Source organism: Cervus elaphus, chromosome 5, assembly GCF_910594005.1.
Source record: "Cervus elaphus chromosome 5, mCerEla1.1, whole genome shotgun sequence".
Classification (NCBI taxonomy): domain Eukaryota; kingdom Metazoa; phylum Chordata; class Mammalia; order Artiodactyla; family Cervidae; genus Cervus; species Cervus elaphus.
The window spans coordinates 69,123,309-69,129,081 of NC_057819.1; the positions used below are offsets into that span (position 1 = coordinate 69,123,309).

Here is a 5,773-nt window from a genome sequence, read left to right on the forward strand (position 1 = left end):
GTAAAACCTAATCTCTAAGACAATTTTGTCTTCCCTCCAGAAATATTTTCCAAAATATCAAATGAGTATCAAGAAGTGAGAGTAATTTTTTTCATTCTTTTTTGATTTTTAGATTCTAAGTAAGCATAAAATTCAAGTCTACTTAATTTTCATTTGAGGCTATTGAATTGCCAGATCAGAGTTCATAAGTGATCTAAGAATGAAACCTAAATTATTTCCTGGAACTTATGCTATTTTTTATAATATTACATTACTTTCAGTTCCGTTCAGTTCAGTCACTCAGTCGTGTCCGACAGTTTGTGACCCGATGAACCACAGCACGGCAGGTCCCTCTGTCCATCACCAACTCCCAGAGTTCCCCCAAATCCATGTCCATCGAGTCAGTGATGCCATCCAACCATCTCATCCACTGTCGTCCACTTCTCCTCAAGCCCTCAATCCTTCCCAGCATCAGGGTCTTTTCTAATGAGTCAGCTCTTTGCATCAGGTGGTCAAAGTATTGTAGTTTCAACTTTAACATCAGTCTTTCCAGTGAACACCCAGGACTGATCTCCTTTAGGATGGGCTGGTTGGATCTCCTTGCAGACCAAGGGACTCTCAAGAGTCTTCTCCAACACCACACCTCAAAAACATCAATTCTTTGGAATTCAGCTTTATTTATAGTTCAACTCTCACATCCATACATCACCACTGGAAAAACCATAGCCTTGACTAGACGGACCTTTGTTGACAAAGTAATGTCACTGCTTTTTAATATGCTGTCTAGGTTGGTCATAACTTTCCTTCCAAGGAGTAAGTGTCTTTTATTTTCATGGCTGCAATCACCATCTTCAGTGATTTCAAAGCCCAGGAAAATAAAGTCAGCCACTGTTTCCCAATCTATTTGCCATGAAGTGATGGGACTGGTTGCCATGGTCTTAGTTTTCTGAATGTTGAGCTTTAAGCCAACTTTTTCACTCTCCTCTTTCACTTTCATCAAGAGGCCCTTTAGTTCTTCACTTTCTGCCATAAGGGTGGTGTCATCTGCATATCTGAGGTTATTGATATTTCTTCTGGCAATCTTGATTCCAGCTGTGCTTCTTCCAGCCCAGCATTTCTCATGATGTACTCTGCATATAAGTTAAATAATCAGAGTGGCAATATACAGTCTTGACGTGCTCCATTTCCTATTTGGAATCAATGTATTGTTCCATGTCCAGTTCTAACTGTTGCTTCCTGACCTGCATACAGGTTTCTCAAGGGGCAGGTCAGGTGGTCTGGTATTCCCATCTCTTTCAGAATTTTCCACAGTTTATTGTGATCCCCACAGTCAACCCCTGTCAAACAATGCTCATCCATATAACATTTTGTGTGATTAGAAAATTTGAATTTTTTATTCAACTTTAAATGTTTTATTTTTCATTAGAAACCACCATTGTCCTATTCCACACTTTCCTCATGGCACTTTCCACTTCTTTGTTCCTGAAAGTTTAAATCAAAGGATTGAACAAGGGAGTTAGGATGGTGTAAAATATGGCTACCAGGTTGTCAAAGGAAAAAGAATATGGAGGTCATACATACATAAATATGCACGGGATAAAGAACAAAACCACAGCAGCAATGTGTGATCCGCAGGTGAAGAGGGCTTTCTGCTGCCCTTCAGAGCTATGGGCTCTCAGAAACAGCAGGATGACCCCATAGGAGATAAGCAACAAGGAGAAGATTAAGATGCTGAAAAACCCACTGTTGGTGACTACCAAAAGGCCAACGATGTGAGTGTCAGTGCATGCAAGCTCTAGCAGTGGGTAAAAGTCACACATGAAGTGATCGATGATGTTGGGACCACAGAAAGGCAGCTGGAAAATGAAGAGAATCTGTATCATGGAATGTAGGATGCCCCCTGTCCAGGCTACCACCATCAGAAGGGCACAGAGTCTGCAGTTAATGATAGAAGAATAGTGCAAGGGTTTGCAGATGGCCACATAGTGGTCATAGGCCATGGCACTGAGGACAGTCACCTCCACCCCAGCAAAGAAGTGTTCAGCAAAGAGCTGGGTCATGCAGCCTTTGAAGGAAAAGGTTTTCCTCCAAAGGAGAGAGTCCACAATCATCTTTGGGACAATGACGGAGGAGAAGCATGCATCCAGGAAGGACAGAAAAGTGAGGAAGAAGTACATGGGGGAGCCCTGGAGTGCTGGGCTGCTACTGATGGTCACCACAATTAGCAAGTTGCCCCCAACAGTTGCAATGTAAATGAACAAAAACACAACAGATATTACTTTCTGCATGGTTGGATTCTGTGAAAGCCCCAGGAGGAAAAACTCAGTTACAAAGCTTTGGTTTTGTGTAATTTCCAAGGAAAAGGTGAAACGTACCTCAGTGAGCATGTAGAATCTACAGTTAGAATAAAGACAACTGTGTCTAAGACCAGTTTTGGGACTCATCATAGTCATCAACAAATTGGTGCATCCATGTGAAAAATTGACATGTTCTTGTGCTTGCTTTTTCATTGAGAACACAAAGCTAGAAATTTGTTGAAGGTGGTAGGGGGATACCAGGAAGAATTGAAGTTTAGATAAATTGTTAAATGTTTTAAGATAGAGCTTCAATGTAAAAGAGTAGGGATCCACCTGGGGTGGGGATAAGAAATAGTTGTTATCTCAAATGCCAACTCTGGTCATACCCTAATAGTAGTGGTTTCCTGGAGTGAATTGTGAGAATTCTGAAGCCACATCCATGTTCTGAAGAAAGGAAAAAAGCAGTTTATTGGTCATGCCTGCCATGTGCATGTGTGCATGCCATCTGTGATCAGGTGACTTCCTTATCTATAGTAGAAGGAGAAATAAGACAAAATTGAAGAAGTGCTTGGATCATGGCTATACTCCTAGTTATTTCTTTAAAATCTAAAAAAATTGAGACTTTAAAATCAACTAATTCATTCTTAAAAAAAAAAAGAAAGAAAGAAAGAAAGAAAGATCATTGGGAACACACCTTGCTGTAGACTAATACATAATAAATATCCATGTGTTAAGTTGGCTTTCTTATCACTCATTATTTAAAAACAAGAATAGAAGCTGACAAAAATAAGTAATACCTTCTAATATGTACTGTTATGATGACTAAGTTAAATAATGCAAGGAAGCAGTTGTTCAGAGTTAAGTGGCTAAGAAACAGTCCATGTTAGATCTTATTACCCAGTTTTACCGGGAGAAAGCCCATGCTTAAAGAGAAAAAGTTAAAGAAATAACAGATGCTGGCTCTGGAATTTTAACCCAGAACCTCTGACTCCAGCATGGAAGTGACTGACTCTACAGGAAAAGAAGCAAAAATTTTTATAGCAAGCGCTTCAGAACAGGAGGGGATTCTCTAGAATCTCCATTCACTGTAGAAGTTATAACCTGATTCCTGTGTTCATGATTGACTGATGCTTCTTGATGAAGGACACAGAGCCAATGATGTAGAATCAGAAGATAATAATTATTCACAGATATAAACCGACAGTAACCACATAGGTAAGGAATAGAAAAAGAAGGCTGACTATAGCCAGAGCCCAAGGCTTTATTAATTGCTAAGCATTTATTCAAGGTGGCCCAATCAGATCAAGCAGTACTCACGGTGTGTGTCTGTTTCAAATGTATATGCTACTGCTGCTGCTGCTAAGTCGCTTCAGTCGTGTCCGACTCTGTGTGACCCCACGACAGCAGCCCACCAGGCTCCGCCTTCCCTGGGATTCTCCAGGAAAGAACACTGAAGTGGGTTGTCATTTCCTTCTCCATTGAATGAAAGTGAAAAGTGAAAGTGAAGTCGCTAATTAATTAGCCTCCAACTAATAAAAACAAATGGAAAAATAAATAAATAAAAAAGAAAAAATTAAAAAAAAAAAAAAAAGAAAGTGAAGTCGCTCAGGTTTCGTGACCCCATGGACTGCAGCCTACTAGGCCCCTCAGTCCATGGGATTTTCCAGCAAGAGTACTGGAGTGGGTTGCCATTGACTTCTCCCAAAAGTATATGAGTTACTGTAATGTAGGGAGATTCACATGTAAAGTCCCTACCCATTTCATACAACTATAAGTTCAGTTCAGTTGCTCATTCATGTCCGACTCTGTGACGTCATGAACAGCAGCTTGCCAGGCCTCCCTGTCCATCACCAACTCTCGGAGTTTACCCAAACCCATGTCCATTGTGTCAATGATGCCATCCAACCATCTCATCCTTTGTCTTCCCCTTCTCCTCATGCCCTCTATCTTTCCCAGCATCAAGGTCTTTTCCAATGGGTCAGCTCTTTGCTTCAGGTGGCCAAAGTATTGAAGTTTCAGCTTCAACATCAGTCCTTCCAATGAACACCCAGGACTGATCTCCTTTATGATGGACTGGATGGATCTCCTTGCAGACCAAGGGACTCTGAAGAGTCTTCTCCAACACCACACCTCAAAAGTATCAATTCTTCGCCACTTGGTTTTCTTTATAGTCTACCTCTCACATCCATACATGACTACTGGAAAAACCATAGCCTTGACTAGGGAGACCTTTGTTGGCAAAGTAATGTCTCTGCTTTTTAATATGGTGTCTAGGTAGGTCATAACTTTTCTCCCAAGGAGTAAGCATCTTTTTACTTCATGGCTGCAGTGATTTTGGACTCCCCCCCCCCCCAAAAAAAAAGCCTGCCACTGTTTCCACTGTTTGCCCATCTATCTGCCATGAAGCGATGGGACCAGATGTCATGATATTAGTTTTCTGAATGTTGAGCTTTAAGCCAACTTTTTCACTCTCCTCTTTCACTTTCATCAAGAGGCTCTTTAGTTCTTCTTCACTTTCTGCCATAAGAGTGGTGTCATCTGGATATCTGAAGTTATTGATATTTCTCCTGGCAAACTTGATTCCAGCTTGTGCTTCCTCCAGCCCAGCGTTTCTCATGATGTACTCTGCATAGAAGTTAAATAAGCAGGGTGACAGTATACAGCCTTGACATACTCCTTTCCCTATTTGGAACCAGTCTGTTGTTCCATGTCCAGTTCTAACTGTTGCTTCCTGACCTGCATACAGGTTTCTCAAGAGGCAGGTCAGGTGGTCTGGTATTCCCATCTCTTTCAGAATTTCCCACAGTTTATTGTGATGCACACAGTCAAAGGCTTTGGCATAGTCAATAAGCAGAAATAGATGCTTTTCCGGAACTCTCTTGTTTTTTTCGATGATCCAGGGGTTGTTGGCAATTTGATCTCTGGTTCCTCTGTCTTTTCTAAAACCAGCTTGAACATTTGGAAGTTCACGGTTCACATATTGCTGAAGCCTGGCTTGGAGAATTTTGAGCATTACCTTACTAGCATGTGAGATGAGTGCAATGGTGCAGTAGTTTGATAATCATATAATCATACAATTACAATGAGGGTCAAATTGGAAAATGTGAAATTGCTGGTTATGATAAAATGCCCTTACTGATCTTAGTGACTCTTTTCTCACTTAAAAAGCCAAACAGCTTACCCACAGAAAGCTTTTCCATTAGTCATCCAGATATTACTCCAACTTTTGACTTCATTTCTTACAGCAAGACACAACTTTGAAGAATGATTGTCCTTTGTTGCTGTTTAGTCACTCAGCCATGTCTGACTCTTTGTGACCCCATGGACTGTAGCCTGTCAGGCTCATCTGTTCATAAGATTTCCCATACAAGAACCCTGGAGTGGCTTGTCATTTCCTTTTCCAAGGGATCTTCCTGATGCAGGGATTGAACCTTTGTCTCCTACATTGGCAGATGGATTCTTTACTGTTAAACAGCCAGGGAAATATGATTGTGTCC

The 5,773-nt window shown here is 41.0% G+C and overlaps 1 pseudogene; it reads right to left on the minus strand.

Annotated features, from left to right (window-relative positions):
- Nucleotides 1–1,382: 1,382 nt before the first annotated feature.
- On the minus strand, nucleotides 1,383–2,366 carry LOC122693169 (annotated as a pseudogene).
- Nucleotides 2,367–5,773: the final 3,407 nt, after the last annotated feature.